General features: G+C 49.4%; 1 long non-coding RNA gene and 1 other non-coding gene across 3 annotated transcripts; both read left to right on the top strand.

Annotated features, from left to right (window-relative positions):
* Positions 1-9,921: 9,921 nt before the first annotated feature.
* On the top strand, positions 9,922-16,001 carry LOC140409206 (uncharacterized). Of its 2 annotated transcripts, none has more exons than XR_011940303.1 (4): positions 9,922-10,049; positions 11,800-12,095; positions 14,544-14,649; positions 15,207-16,001. It is a non-coding gene; the product is annotated as an uncharacterized lncRNA (long non-coding RNA). The 2 variants fall into 2 exon arrangements; XR_011940304.1 differs by lacking the exon at positions 9,922-10,049 and adding an exon at positions 10,092-10,230.
* Positions 12,190-12,327, top strand: LOC140409656 (small nucleolar RNA SNORA5). Its single transcript, XR_011940459.1, has one exon. It is a non-coding gene; the product is annotated as a small nucleolar RNA SNORA5 (small nucleolar RNA).
* Positions 16,002-16,448: the final 447 nt, after the last annotated feature.

The following is a 16,448-nucleotide window of genomic DNA, read 5'->3' as shown; positions in this document are numbered from 1 at the left end:
CGAGGCAACAGGATGATCGGAGACAGAGGCGGGAGTGTCCGGGGTCAGCATGGGTCAGCTGACTCACGGACGCGTAATGGGGGGAGAGTTAGCGTTAAGCTGGTGCTTGACTTGGGGGATTGGGATTGTGGGGCTGCTGGGGGGGGGCGGGGGGGGGGGGGGGGGAGATGCTGCTTTGCTGACAGAAGAGGAGCCAGCTTTGGGGAACAGATGGAGAGTCGGGGGATGCCTCCAGTATACCTCCAGGGCTCGAGTAAGCGGGGGACGCGGGCTCGTAGCTGGCCGAAAAAGGGGGATGGCTAGTCGGGGGGGGGGGTTCTTTCCCCCCCCCCCCCGCCCACCGTTCAGGCTGATCACGTGGAATGTGAGGAGTCGGAATGGGCCGGTCAAGAGGGCTCACGTGTTCTCGCACCTAATGGGGTTAAAGGCAGACGTAGCTACAGGAGACGCATCCAAAACTCGCAGATCAAACAGGATTGAGAAAGGGGTGGGTGGGCCAGGTGTTCCATTCGGGGCTGGATTTAAAGACCAGAAGGGTAGCAATTCTGGTCAGTAAACGGGTGTCATTCGAGACAGGGGGTATTGTGGCTGACAAAGGGGGCAGGTACATTATGGTCAGTGGTAAACTGCAAGGGGCCCGGGTGGTGCTCGTGAACGTCTACGCCCGAACTGGGATGACGTGGAATTCATGAGATGCATGCTGGGTAAAATTCCGGACTTAGACTCACATAATTTGATCATGGGGGGGGGGGGTGACTTTAACACAGTCATTGACCCTGTATTGGACCGGTCAAAGTCCAGGTCAGGAAAGCGACCAGCGGAGGCTAAGGAACTGAGGGGTTTCATGGAACAGGTGGGGGGCGTAGACCCATGGTGGTTCGCTCGGCCGAGGATGAGGGAGTTCTCTTTTTTCTCCCACATCCACAAAGTTTATTCTTGTACAGATTTTTTTGTTGTGAGCAGGGCGTTAATCCCAAGGGTGGAGGGGACGGAATACTCGGCCATTGCAGTCTCTGACCATGCTCCGCACTGGGTGGACTTAAGAATTGGTGGAGAGAGAGGGCAGTGCCCACTCTGGAGGCTAGATGTGGGACTGCTAGCGGATGACGAGGTTTGTGGGTGGATAAATAGGAGAATCCAAAACTACTTGGAAACAAACGATCCGGGAGAGGTAACGGCGACTACGGTTTGGGAGGTTCTGAAGGCAGTTATTAGAGGGGAGTTAATTTCTATCAGATCCCATAGGGAGAAGAAAGAAAGAGCGGAGAGAGAGAGGCTGGTTGAGGAGATACTCAGAGTAGACAGGAGCTACGCGGAGACCACCCGAGACGGGGCTACTGAAGGAGCGCCGGAGACTGCAGGCGGAGTTTGATCTGCTAACCACAGGGAAAGCGGTAGCACAGCTGAGGAAGGTAAAAGGGGCAGTCTATGAGTATGGGGAGAAAGCGAGTAGAATGCTGGCGCACCAACTTCGTAGGAAGGAGGCGGCCAGGGAAATTGGGGGAGTTAGGGATAAGGAAGGTAACACGGTCTTGGACCCAGAGTGAGTGAACAAAGTCTTTAAGGTGTTTTATAGTAAACTGTACGAGTCAGAACCCCCCGCGGGAGGGGAAGGGGTGAAGCAATTCATGGACCAATTGAGGTTTCCAAAGGTGGAAGAGGATCTGGTGGAGGGACTGGGGGCCCCGATAGAGTTGGAGGAGATTGTTAAGGGTCTAGAGAGTATGCAGTTGTGCAAAGCCCCGGGGCCGGACGGCTATCCTGTAGAATTCTACAATAGATTTTCGGAACTGTTGAGTCCACTCCTGCTAAGGACCTTTAACGAGGCTAAAGAGAGAGGGACCCTCCCCCCAACAATGTCACAGGCCTCGATCTCACTCATTCTCAAACGGGAGAAAGATCCGCGACAATGTGGGTCCTACAGACCGATATCGCTCTTGAATGTAGATGCCAAATTGCTGGCCAAGATTTTGGCTGCTAGAATAGAGGACTGTGTCCCAGGGGTGATAGGGGAGGATCAGACAAGCTTCGTTAAGGGCAGGCAACTGAACTCCAATGTACGGAGGCTCCTAAACATTATTATGATGCCCTCAGAAGGAGGGGAGACAGAAGTAGTGGCTGCGATGGATGCGGAGAAAGCCTTTGACCGGGTGGAATGGGAGTACCTGTGGAAAACGCTAAGAAGGTTTGGATTCGGTGAGGGATTCATAGGGTGGGTCCAACTACTTTATCAGGCCCCTGTAGCAAGTGTGTGCACGAACAGGGTGAGGTCAGAGTATTTTAGGCTTCACCGAGGGACGAGGCAGGGGTGCCCCCTCTCCCCGTTACTGTTCGCCCTTGCAATAGAGCTGTTGGCCATAGCTCTACGGGCTTCAAAGAACTGGCAGGGGTTGGTTCGGGGTGGGGGAGGAGCATCGGGTCTCGCTGTAGGTGGATGATCTGCTCCTGTATATTTCGGACCCACTAGAGGGGATGGGGGAGGTCATGCAGATTCTGAGGGGCTTCGGTAATTTTTCAAGGTACAAATTAAACGAGAAGAAAAGCGAGATGTTTGTGATCCAAGCTAAAGGGCAGAAGAGACTGGGAGAGCTTCCGCTGAAGATGGTAGAGAAGAGCTTTCGGTACCTAGGCATACAGGTGGCTCGAAACTGGGATGAACTCCACAAGCTTAACTTATCCCGGCTGGTAGAGCAGATGGAGGGGGACCATAAAAGGTGGGACATGCTCCCGCTTTCTCTAGCGGGGAGGTTGCAGACCGTTAAGATGACGGTCCTCCCCAGATTTTTGTTTGTCTTCCAGTGCCTTCCCATCTGCATCCCTAAGTCCTTCTTTAAGCGGGTGAACAAGATCATTTCAGGATTTGTATGGGCAAACAAGACCCCGCGAGTAAAGAGATTGTATCTAGAGCGCAGTCGGAGGGGGGGGGGGAGGGCTGGCGCTGCCGAATCTTTGCAGCTACTACTGGGCGGCTAATATAGCCATGGTTAGGAAATGGGTATTGGGGAGGGCGACGTGGGAGCGGTTAGAGGCGGCCTCTTGCAAAGGCACCAGCTTAGGGGCACTCGTAATGGCACCTCTGCCGGTCTTGCCGGCGCGCTACTCCTCAAGTCCGGTGGTGACGGCGGCACTAAGGATCTGGGGTCAGTGGAGAAGACACAGGGGGTGGAGGAGAACTTTAATCTGCCCCCTGGAAATGCCTTCAGATACGCACCTTTCTAAAGACAGGTGGTGACATTTCCGTTGCTACCCCCGCGTAGGATACAGGATAGGGTGGTCTCCGGCACCTGGGTAGGGGAGGGGAAGGTGTCGGACATCTACCAAGAACTACAGGAGGCGGAGGAAGCCCAATGGTGGAACTTAAGGGCAAGTGGAAGGAGCTAGGCAGGGAACTGGATGCGGGCCTATGGGCAGATGCCCTAAACAGGGTTAATTCCTCTTCTTCATGTGCCAGGCTTAGCTTAATCCAGTTTAAGGTGGTCCATCAGGCACACATGATGGCAGCAAGAATGACCAAGTTCTTTGGGGTTGAGGATAGATGTGTGAGATGTGCGGGAAGCCCAGCGAACCATGTCCATATGTTCTGGGCATGTCCGGTGTCATGATATTCAGGTATCAAACATACATACATACTGATGGACAGATCAACGGACCAATCAATACACACACAACACCACAGCCAATCACAGGCAAGAGCATACACACTATAAAACGGGGAATACGACACTTCCCGCTGATTCCAGCAGGAGACAGCTCAAGGCACAGAGCTCACAGCAAGCCACTCAGATATCCACCATGTGCTGAGTGCCACTCCAAGATAGTGTTAGGAATAGGTCCACAGATTCAAGGGTTATGATCAAACCACAGTAACCAGTTTACCACTGTAAATAAATGTTAGTAATAAAACTGAGTTGTACCATTCGCAACCGTGTTGGTTCGGCTGTGAAGCAGAGCACCCAACACATCATAGTACCAGGATTGGAACCCGGTAACTGTGAGACCTACCTACGAATCCTCAGGAATCTGCCATCCTGCGCCATGGACACCGTCAGCACGCCGCAGCCGCTACAAATCGCTGGAAACCTCGGCGTCAATTGGAAGCTGTTCAAACAGCGCTTCCAGTTCTTCCTGTAAGCCAACGAAACACCAGGAAAATCGCCCTCCTCCTCTCCACGGTAGGGCAACACGCCATCCATGTCTACAACTCCCTGGTGTTCGCGGAAGGTGAGGACAAGACGAAGTACAAGACGGTCCTTCTCAAACTCGAGCAACACTTCAGCATCGAGGTAAATGAGAGTTTCGAGAGGTATCTCTTCCAGCAGCGCCTGCAGGGTAAGGATGAGCGCTTTCAATCTTTCCTGACACACAGCCGTATCCTCGCGCAGTCCTGCGGTTATGACACCACCTCCGATTCAATGATTCAGGACCAGATTGTTTTTGGGGTCACCTCGGGCACCCTACGCCAGCAGCTCCTCAAAATTAAAGGCCTCGCCCTAGCCTCCGCAATCGAAGCCTGTGTCCTTCATGAAAACGCGACCAGCCGCTACTCCCAATTTCAAGCGGCCGAATCGGCGCGGCAGGGGTCCTACGTGGCCGGATCGGCGAGGCAGGAATCCTACGAGGCCAAATGGGACCAGGCGATCGAGTTCCTCCCAGCCATCGGCCCGGACGAGGGCGGCCATTTTGTGCGCTTTCCGCGGCCTCCCGCGTTTGTGCACGCCAAAAAAGACGTCGACACAGAGGGACGTGATGCGCAGGCGTGCTCGACGCAAAACCGAACTGCGCATGCGCGGTGGCGCAACGAACGCCATGACGTCACGACGTGCAGCAACTGCGGAGCCGCACATTTAAAGCGCCAATGTCCGGCAAAAAACCGACAATGCCTCCGCTGTGGCAAGATGGGCCACTACGTTGCCTGCTGTCGAGCAGCTCAACCTGCCAATGTTCCCCAATTCCGACAACCTCGCAGGGACGTGCGGACCATTCAGCCTCCTTACTACGAGTCGTGCCCAGACGATATCCAGACCAGTGACACAGACGATCGGGACGCCTTCCGTGTTGCAGTCATTGATGGGAACCGGATGTCTCCAGGCAGGACCCACCAGCCGTTGCAAGTGAACAGTGTCAATCCGGGTGATGAATGTGAATGGTGTGCCATCCTAACGGTCAACCGATCTCCGATAACATTCCGTCTGGACACTGGCGCTTCCACCAACCTCATAGCATGGTCAGCCTTCTACGCCATGAAGGTCAGACCACCAATTTGGCCATCCCGTTGCAAGATGGTCGACGACAATGGAAACGTTATCCCGGCTATGGGATCCTGCCAGCTCCAGGTGACACATAACACATACACGGCCACACTGTCATTCGAAATAGTCAGATCATCAAAGGACTCCCTGCTAGGCGCACAGGCATGCAAGGTTCTCCACCTCGTGCAGTGGGTCCACGCTCAATCTCCAGAAGTCACATCAGACTTCCCGGATGCAGAATTTAGGGCACAGCTTCAATCGCTCCTCGCCCACAACCAGGAGGCATTTGAGGGCATGGGCACACTGCCCTATACCTACAGAATACGGCTCAAACCGGACGCCACCCCGGTCATTCACGCACCTCGCAGGGTCCCAGCACCACTCAAAGACCGCCTCAAGCAGCAGCTGCAGGATCTCCAGGACCAAGGGGTGCTATCCCGGGTCACGGAGCCCACGCCATGGGTCAGCTCCATGGTGTGTGTCAAGAGCCCTCTGGTGAGCTCCGGATGTGCATTGATCCAAAAGACCTCAACAACAACATAATGAGGGAACACTACCCCATACCCAAACGGGAAGAGATCACGAGCGTAATGACGCGGGCTAAACTCTTTACAAAACTGGATGCCTCGAAGGGTTTTTGGCAGATCCAACTGGACCAGTCCAGCAGGAAGCTGTGCACCTTCAACACTCCTTTCGGCAGGTTCTGCTATAACAGAATGCCATTTGGTTTCATCTCGGCATCCGAGGTCTTTCACAGGATCATGGAACAGATGATGGACGGCATCGAGGGGGTGCGCGTCTACGTTGACGATGACATCATCTGGTCCACCACACCACAGGAGCACATCAATCGTCTCCAGCGCGTCTTTGCGCGGATACGGGAAAACGGCCTGCGCCTCAACCGAGCCAAGTGTTCTTTCGGTCAAACCGAGCTGAAGTTTCTGGGGGACCACATATCCCGGTCCGGGATCCGTCCGGATGCAGACAAGGTGAGCCATGCCGCAGCCGGCAGACAAGAAAGCAGTGCTACGCTTCCGAGGCATGGTCAACTTCCTGGGGAAGTTCATTCCCAACCTTGCCTCCCACACGACGGCTCTTCGCCACCTAGTCAAGAAGTCCACGGAGTTCCAGTGGCTGCCCACACACCAGAAGGAATGGGAGGAGCTCAAAATTAAGCTCACCACAGCCCCGGTACTGGTGTTTTCGACACATCTCGTGACACTAAAATTTCGACTGATGCCAGCCAGTCCTGCATTGGGGCGGTACTCCTACAGCGGGATGACACTGCGTCATGGGCCCCAGTCGCCTATGCCTCGCGGGCCATGACCCCCACAGAACAGTGCTACGCGCAGATCGAAAAGGAGTGCCTGAGTTTGCTGACCGGAATAGACAAGTTCCATGACTACGTGTATGGTCTCCCCCAGTTTACCATTGAGACTGACCATCGCCCCCTGGTCAGCATCATACATAAGGACCTGAACGAAATGACCCCTCGCCTCCAGCGCATCCTACTCAAATTCAGGAGGTACGACTTCCAACTGGTCTACACCCCGGCAAAGGACCACATCATTGCGGATGCCCTATCTAGAGCAGTGAGCACACCGCCCGATTCGGAGGGGTTTGTCTGTCAGGTCGAAGCGCAGGAGGCCTTCACATCGGCAAATCTGCCAGCCGACGACTCCAGTCTGGCCCGTATTCGCCGGGAAACTGCGGCCGACCCCCTTCTACAACGTGTGATGTGCCACATGACGGGAGGGTGGCTCAAAGGACAGTGCCCTCAGTTCTACAATGTCCGGGACGACTTGGCTGTCATTGATGGTGTCCTCCTAAAGCTGGACCGGATTGTGATTCCGCACAGCATGCACAGGCTGGTCCTCGACCAACTACACGAAGGCCATCTGGGGGTCGAGAAGTGCAGACGGAGGGCCCGAGAGGCGGTATACTGGCCGGGCATCAGTGGTGACATTGCCAATATGGTGCTCAACTGCCCCACCTGCCAAAGGTTTCAGCCGGCGCAACCTCCTGAGACGCTTCAGCCCCATGAGCTGGTGACGTCCCCCTGGGCGAAGGTGGGTGTGGACCTTTTCACGTGCTCGGCAGGGACTATGTAATCGTCATAGATTACTTTTCAAACTATCCAGAGGTCATACGCCTGCACGATTTGACATCGTCCGCTGTCATAAGGGCCTGCAAAGACACCTTTGCTCGCCACGGCATTCCGATTACTGTCATGTTGGACAATGGGCCCTGTTTTGCCAGCCAGGAATGGTCATCCTTTGCTGCTTCGTATGGCTTCACACATGTGACGTCCAGCCCTCTGCATCCCCAGTCCAATGGAAAGGCGGAGAAGGGCGTTCACATCGTCAAGCGGCTCCTCTGCAAGGCTGCTGCTGCCGGATCGGATTTCTGCCTAGCCCTGCTAGCCTATCGCTCGGCCCCACTAGCCACTGGCCTCTCACCAGCCCAGCTGTTGATGGGTCGTGCCCTCAGGACCACTGTGCCATCCATTCTGGTACCCACAACTAACCATGCTCCGGTCCTACACAGAATGCAACAGCAGCGCGTTCGCCAGAAGATGGCATATGACACACGGGCAACTGATCTTCCCGCCCTGGCGCCTGGAGACGACGTCCGCATCCACCTACCAGAAGGTGGCTGGTCAGCACCTGCCGAAGTTCTCCGACGCGTGGCTCCCCGCTCGTTCCTGGTTCGCATGCCTGATGGCTCCATTCGTAGGCGCAGGATTCGCTAAGGCAATGTCCAAGATCCTAAACACGCGGGTGGTGCCGAGTCCAGAGGTAGCGATCTTTGGTGTGTCAGACGATCCGGGAGTTCAGGAAGCGAAAGAGGCCGAGGTTTTGGCCTTTGCCTCCCTGGTAGCCCGGAGACGGATCCTTTTAATGTGGAGGGACTCAAAACCCCTGAGTGTGGAGACCTGGAATGGTGACAAGGCTGGGTTTCTCAGTCTCGAGAAAATAAAGGTTGCCTTGAGAGGGTCCATGACGGGGTTCTCTCGGAGGTGGCAGCCGTTCCTCGACTTTCTAGGAGAGCAGTAAAGGTCAGCAGCAGCATCCCGGGGTGGGGGGGAATTTGCATATTCTTGTTCTTTTTTCTTTCTATAATGTTAACTTTCACCTTGTTTTGTTAAATGTTGTTAATGCTGTAAAGTTTGTTTTGATAAAAATCTGAATAAAATAATTTTTTGAAAAAAATTAAAATAAATAATATTTGTCACAATTAGGCTTACATTAACACTGCAATGAAGTTACTGTGAAAAGCCCCTAGTCGCTACATTCCTGCTCCTGTTCAGGTACATAGGGAGAATTCAGAATGTCCAAATTACCTAACAGCACATCTTTCAGGACTTGCGGGAGGAAACCGGAGCACCCGGAAGAAACCCACGCAGACACAGGGAGAACGTGCAGGCTCTGCATAGGCAGTGACCCAAGTCGGGAATCGAACCTGAGACTCTGGTGCTGTGAAGCAACAGTGCTACCCCCTGTGCTACCGTGCTGTCCACGGCTGCACCAGACGGAGATGAGGAGAATGCTTTCTTCAGAGGCCTGCGCGTCTGTGAAACTCTCTTCCCCAGAGAGCAGCAGTGACAGGATCATTGAATATTTTTAAGGCAGAGGAGGTTTTTTGACTAACAAGGCAGTCAAAGGGTATCAGGGGTAGGCAGGCAAGTGGTGTTGAGGCCACAATCTGATCAACCATAATTTTATTGAATGGTTGAACAAACCGAAGGGGTCAAATGGCCTGCTGATGCTTCTAATTCATTTGTTCACATGAAAATTAGAGTCATAGAGTTTTTACAGCATGGAAAGAGGCCCTTCAGCCCGTTGTGTCTACGCCGACCATCAAGCTCCTATTTAATCTAATCTCAACTGAATCTGGAATCTCAGGTTCGAGAGTCCTAGCAACTGAGACACATCTGACACTTATGGACTTTTTGTGGGCGGCATGGTAACATAGTGGCTAGCACTGTAGCCTCACAGCGCCGGGGTCCCAGGTTTGATTCTCAGCTTGGGTCATTGTCTGTGGAGTCTGCATGTTCTCCCTGTGTCTGCGTGGGTTTCCTCCGGGTGCTCCGGTTTCCTCCCACAAGTCCCAACGACGTGCTGTTAAGTAATTTGGACATTCAGAATTCTCCCTGTGTACCCGAGTGTGGTGACTAGGGGATTTTCACAGTAACTTCATTGCAGTGTTAATGTAAGCGTACTTGTGACAATGAAGGTTATTATTATTATTGGTAGATCAATATTCTTCAGGCACCTTCATAATACTGTTTACAAATTTGATTTCTTTTGATGGCACAGGTTGTCATCCTCGTTGACGGCAAGCAGGCACGATTGGTCATCAATCTGGGCTGTGAACCTCTATGGGGCACTAAAATATCCTGAAATGTTATGACTTCTGGTACAGGGCGGTGGGGGGGGGGATCCATTCTGTGGAGGCTGACAGAATGTTTGATGAAGGGATCATTGGAATTGGCAGGGAGGGAGCCTGACTGCTGGTGAGCGCCCTGCGCGGGCACAGGGCGGGGCGGGTCAGGGACGTGCGCGGGCACGGGGCGGAGCGGGTCAGGAACGCTGGCGGGCACGGGGCTCAGCGGATCAGGGACGTGCGCGGGCACGGGGCGGAGCGGGTCAGGAACGTGCGCGGGCACGGGGCCGGAGCGGGTCAGGGACGTGCGCGGGCACGCTCGCCCTTTTCCGCCTCTTCGTCTCTATTTCGCCGGGTAGCCATGATGGCCGCGCTCTCTCTGAGATCTTTAATCCAGCGGAATCCGCACGCGCGGTGAGTTGTTATCTGGCGATCATAGCGGAGAGAGATAGAGCGGTGTCTCAGCTGCCCTCACATACCTGTATTTACAGCTCAATTGATAGTGGTTAATGGATGTCATTCGGTTTAGAAACAGGTTGGGGACGATGATGGGGGGTGGATCGGAGGGGCGTTAAAATCCTCAATCAGCTGTGTGGTAGTTACTAACGGGGTTTCTTTTTAAAGGTCAGCCTCGGGACAGTTTTCAAACACAGTTGGAAGTTTTCAACGGATTGGGGAAGTTTAAAAAGATCTGTTTTCCTACCGCGTGTTACACTCGCCTCCCTTAAAGTGAGAGAAAATGCTGGCGAGTGTGCGCAGGTCTGCCAGCCGCTGTGGAGAGGAGCTCCACACACACACACACACACATGCTGTCTCACATTAATCAGCATTTTCTGTTTCAGATTCCAGCATCCGCAGTCGTTTGCTTTTATTCCTCACTAAAGTTACATTGCAGTGGCCTGGGTTAATTTTTTACTTGTGGGCTTTATGTTTAGCCATCTTTATTAGTGTCACAAATAGGCTTACATTATAACTAATGAAGTTACTGTAAAAAGCCCCTAGTCGCCACACTCCGGCGCCTGTTCGGGTTCACAGAATTCAGAATGTCCAATTCACCTAACAAGCACGTCTTTTGGGACTTGTGGGAGGAAACCGGAGCACGCGGAGGAAACCCACGCAGACACGGAGAACTTGCAGACTCCGCACAGACAGCGACCCAAGCCGGGAATCGAACCCAGGCCCCTGGCGCAGTGAAGCAACAGTGCCAACCACTGGTTGAAGTTAGACAGTTTTTCTCTCAATTTAAAAAAAACAGTAAATTTGGAGTTTTAAATTTCTCTTGCAACGGGGCCGCCTTGTCAAATCACCCACCCCTGCCCCATCAAGGAACCTGCCCCCGCCCCAATCTCTTTACATTTCCTACTGGCTGGCAGCAGTAATTGTTAACCAATTAATTTCCCTTTTCGGACCATTGAAAACTTTCAGCACAGGAGGCGGCCATTTGGCCCATCTTGTCAGTGCCAGCCTTTTCCAATTCCACATTCCTGCACCCAGCCCTGTAATTTACAGCAGTTAAGGGTGCAGATCCAGGTGCTTTTTAGAAGAGTTTAGGGGTCTCTGCTTCCACCACCAAATCGGGCAGCAAATTTGAGACAACCACTGCCCTCTGCGTAAAAAAACACATTCGTCCTTCTGTCCCCTCTACACCATCTGCCACTTATATTGAATCTATGTCCTATGGATCTAGAATTCTCACCACATTTTATCTTGTCCACTCTATCTCTTCCATCGTACTTTTGTACACCTCAATTAAGTCACCCCTCAGCCTTCTTTGTTCCAAAGAAAATAATCCCAATGTCTCCTCGTAGCTACACTTTTCTAGCCCTGGCAACATTCTTGTAAACCTCTTCTGCACTCTCTCCAGAGCAATTTGTCCTTCCTGTAATATGGTGACCAGAACGGCACACAATACTCCAGTTGTGGCTTTGGCAGTGGGGAATCTAGCAAAGGGGCACCCAGATTCAGGATAAGGGACCATTCATACAGGGCATGAGAAATTTCTTCACTCAGAATTGTGAATCTTTGGAATTCTCAAACCCAGAGGATTGTTTGATTCTTGAATATATTTGAGACTAGGATAAACATACTTTTGGTTTCTGTTTTAAGTGTTATCTGATCATTTATCTATGATGAATTCTGACATTTTAAAATTTTCTCTCAACAGAAATCTGACCAGGTTGTGTCTCAATGTGAGTCGGTCAGTAAAAAAGCTGACTCCAGATCTCCAAAAGCATATAATCGTGTGCATGAATGTTCACCACCCCCCACATAAAAAACATTCACAAAGAGAATGAGTCCATTTATCAGGGGCTGAAGCAACGTGCGAGGTACCTGCTGAGAAATATGAGTGGGATGTTTCTACGGCATTCAAGGCCTGGTGCTTTTGTTACCAAAGGAGTTCAATACCTGAACAAAATAATGGACAGTATTGTGGCAGGTTTCCAGTGGGCAACCAAGAAAGTAAGTTCTGACAGTGCAATGTACTGTAATGGAAATTATAAACTCTTGGTAGTGAGAGATCTAAGTTGGTACTGGATGGATTAAAATTCTGAAATGCAGTCATGTACATTTCTGTGTATTCTCTCTGTGATAGTCTACACTCTGAAATGGCTGCTGATAGTAAACATGTAGCTCATGGGCCTCTGTGCTCTGACTTGTGAACATGGAGGATAATAATATGCTACAAACAAAATAATAGGTTTTTCAAATTTGCTAAATCTGTATCTAGCTTGTCAATTTTCAAATTTAACTTGACAGGAGGGCTTTTCATAATTCTCTACTTCTAGCATTTTTTTTTAGGGTGGTTCTAATTTCACAAACTAGTTCAGTACAGTGGAATGATCAATGCATGTTTTCACCCTATACCTAGCTGGGTTATGAAAATGCTCATTTGTACACTTGCCATGTACAATTCAACTCATAGCTTCCTCAGCCGGGACTTATCAGGATGTCCGAGTGGTCGGCGCCAGACGCAAGGATTTCATCCTTCCCATTGAGTGTCGGGTGTTTTGGTCTCTGACTGGAGGTGTGGGTTCAAATCCCACTTCTGAGATTAGCTTTATAGAGCGGCACGGTAGCACAGTGGTTAGCACTGTTGCTTCACAGCGCCAGGGCCCCGGGTTCAATTCCGGGTCACTGTGCGGAGTCTGCATGTTCTCCCTGTGTCTGCGTGGCTTTCCTCTGGGTGCTCCGGTTTCCCACTAGTCCCACAAGACGTGCTTATTAGGTGAATTGGACATTCTGAATTCTCCCTCTGTGTACCCGAACAGGCGCGTGGTGACTAGGGGATTTTCACAGTAACTTTATTGGTGTTAATGTAAGCCTACTTGTGACACTAATAAAAATTAGTATTAATGCATTACAAAAACCCACTGGCTATAAAATTGATTGGAAAGAGAATTAAATTCCCACTTTTAAAAAGGAACAGCTACCTTTGGGGATTTATAATCCATCAGAACAGTTATGGATTCCTTCCTCTGAACAGGTTGCACCAGGAAAGGACTTTTTTCATTGATTTTGCCGATATGTGTTGAATTTAAAATATGCTAGCTCCTGAGTGGCTGTATGATTCGACTCTTACAGCAGAGGTTTTGGACCTCTAGTGTATTATTCTTGCATAACATAGGCTATCTTCAAGGATGTGCTATACGATGAAATACGCATGTTTCAAGGTTTGACGTCGTTTGCTGGTGTCATCAACCGTGGTGATGGCCAGATTATCCCAACAGCCAAGGGAGTCCTGTATGCCTGTGTATTAACAGCACAATCAAAACTTATGGTACCGATCTATCTAATAGGTATCCAGACACGACTGCCTTCTCAAAGGTGTGCTGAACTACAACAGTATAGTTTCATTAACCTCTTCACAACACTTGAAATAGTGGAAGACCTAAAACACACAGTAGATAATCACTGATCATTAAAATTCAGGATCTTTGGGTGGCATGTGGCGCAACGGTTAGCACTGGGACTGCGGTGCTGAGGACCTGGGTTTGAATCCCAGCCCTGGGTCACTGTCTGTGTGGAGTTTGCACATTCTCCCCATGTCTGCGTGGGTTTCACCCCCACAACCCAAAGATGTGCAGGTTAGGTGGATTGGCCACGCTAAATTGCTGCTTAATTGGAGAGAAAAAATTGGATACTCTTAAATTTTTTTAAAAAATCAGGATCTTCTGGTAGCTTTATTTTCTTGTTGCTGATTGGTTTGCACAGACTAAAACACAGAAATCAGTATGTGTACAGCTGCTATCAAAGTAGCCATTCCACAGAATTACAATATGATCAATTGCAATATTTACTCTTTTAAAAATTAAAGAGCTATGCTTCACTCAATCGACTTGATGATTGTAAGATCTGTTTAATAAACGTAAGTTAAAATGGGCACCAATATCTTGTAGATGTCAATTGCAAGCACATGAGATGCTACACTCATCACCTCAGTTGCTCCTACCAAGTGCATAGAACAGTCCCTTCAGCTGAATCAGCAATTTGCTTGTACTTTCAATTCAGACGGGCTATGGCTGAGATTCTTCATTTCTTCAGCTGCTGTTTCTCAGCGGCACACTGTTCACTAGCGTGATTCTCTAATCCCACCGTTTGTTATTGTCATCCCTTTTTCATTCATTCCTCATGATTTATGTTTATGTAATATTCTAATTGTAAACGTGGCCACCTTTTACAGACTCTACTGTACTGCAGTTGATCACGTGATTGGCTTTGGTTTTTGAACACCTTTTAGTGATGTATTTCCTCCATGATCAAGATTGGGAGTTAACTGCTCTAGAAACTCCTACAACCTGTTTAAATAATATTGGCCTAAAGTGTTGAAAAGTTTTATTCAGAGCACTGCTAGTTGAAATTTTATATATATGTTCAGTATTGTGTTGTAATTGTGCCCCTTTCCCCCAGTGCCCGTAAGGAAGTAGAAAATGTTGGAACTTGTTTGAAGAACCATGAATAGCTGGAACACCAATATTTGTTGTCAAGGCACGCCTCCCTGTAAATGAGTCTTCTGGTAATTATTTCTATATTATATCTTTAAGAAAATGCTTCTTTATAATCAATGTCAATTGTATATGGGATTTTTCTCTTTTTGCTTCTACCCTCATCGACCAAAAAAGATGGAGCATGTCTGCAAATTGCCCGCTGATATGCTACAACAAACTGACCGTTTCTCATGATTCTCGCTGCTTTGGTTAGACACTAGTATCTGATTAGTGCAACGGCATTGCTAGTGGTGCACATTTTCTGGGATGTGTCTTAAAGGCTGTCCAAATCTTCCAGTCCCACTTGTGCCGATCCCTGCTATGGGTGGTAGCAGAAATTGGTTGGGCATCAACCTTTTCTGTTAAATCTCACCCGTGAACGTAACCAGTGAATATTGAACTCAAACAAAGAATAGCCACTTGAGTAAGGACTGTGGGTCTAACGTGCTAGCATTAATCAGTGAGATGGAAATTTTTTAAAAGGATGCTACAATAATTAATTTTATATAATGGGATGATAAGGGTGATTCTGCTCATTTGAAGCTGATTACGAGGGTATAGTTTTATTTTTGTCGTTCCTAACTAGGTTTTACAGCTGATTGGAGGACCAACACCATTGGCCAGGCCTTCCCTCAGTCTGTTTTGGATGATTGGAAGACCTTACACTTTCGCCCCTTGAAACAGCCGTAGCAATCATTGCAAAGACCAGCAAGTGCCTGAAGCAGAGTATCCCAGCCTGAGAGAACTTCTTAGACAAATTGTAAAATCATTGTCTGTATTTTGTATATATCTGGCTTGTATTGGCACTTAATCTTAAAGCATTACACACCAGGATTTTAATAAAAGATATGAGGGACTATTTAATATGAAACACTTAACATTTATGATTTAAAAGTTCATCATAAAACAGTAAATTATAAAACCTGTTAAAGTTATCTGTTTGTCGTTGATTTATGCTTCTCACGTGAGTTTTGATGGTTCATGTTCCCACTTGTTTGAATTAAAGACCAACCCATTCACCTGAGAAAGGAGCAGTGCTCCGAAGCTAGTGATTTGAAACAAACCTTTTGGACTTTAACCTGGTGTTGTAAGACATCTTACTGTGCTCACCCCTGTCCAATGCCAGCATCTCCACATCATAACCTTTTCTCGTAAAACAACTAATTTCTGGTTTCTGTATACTGAACCGCCCACGACCCATTTGCTCAGTGTGCTAGACAGCTGGTTTGTGACGTAGAACAAGGCCAGCAACGCGGGTTCAATTCCTGTACCGGCTTACCCGAACAGGCACCGGAATGTGGCGACTAGAGGCGTTTCGCAGTAACTTCATACTTGTGACAATAAAAGGTTATTATTAATAAATATCAATCTACGCAGAGTATTCAAGATGTTGTCTCACTAATGCCCTGTATAACTGAAGCATAACATCCTTACTTTTATGTTTGATTCCCCTTCTAATAAAGGACACAATTCCATTTGCCACCTTGGTTACTTGCTGTATCTACTTGCTAACTTTGTGACTTGTGTTCTCATGCATCAGTCACAAAAAGTTAGTATGCAGGTACAACCCCTTCCCAGTCCACGATAATCCCATACGAGGAAACATCCTTTCCACATCCACCCTGTCAAGACCCCTTGGGATCTTAAAAGTTTCAATCAAGTCACCTCTAACTCTTAACTCCAGCAGATACAAGCCTAATTAATCCAACCTATCCCCATAAGACAACACATCCATTCCTGCTATTAGTTGAGTAAACCCTAATCCCTCGGCACCTCAGAGCTCTGTAATCTCAGTATTTACATAATATGCTTTTTATTCTTTCTCCCA

Source organism: Scyliorhinus torazame, chromosome 3 (assembly GCF_047496885.1).
Source record: "Scyliorhinus torazame isolate Kashiwa2021f chromosome 3, sScyTor2.1, whole genome shotgun sequence".
NCBI classification, from domain to species: Eukaryota; Metazoa; Chordata; class Chondrichthyes; order Carcharhiniformes; family Scyliorhinidae; genus Scyliorhinus; species Scyliorhinus torazame.
Note: the sequence above shows the minus strand (reverse complement) of the source record. Positions and strands in the feature narration are given on the sequence as shown.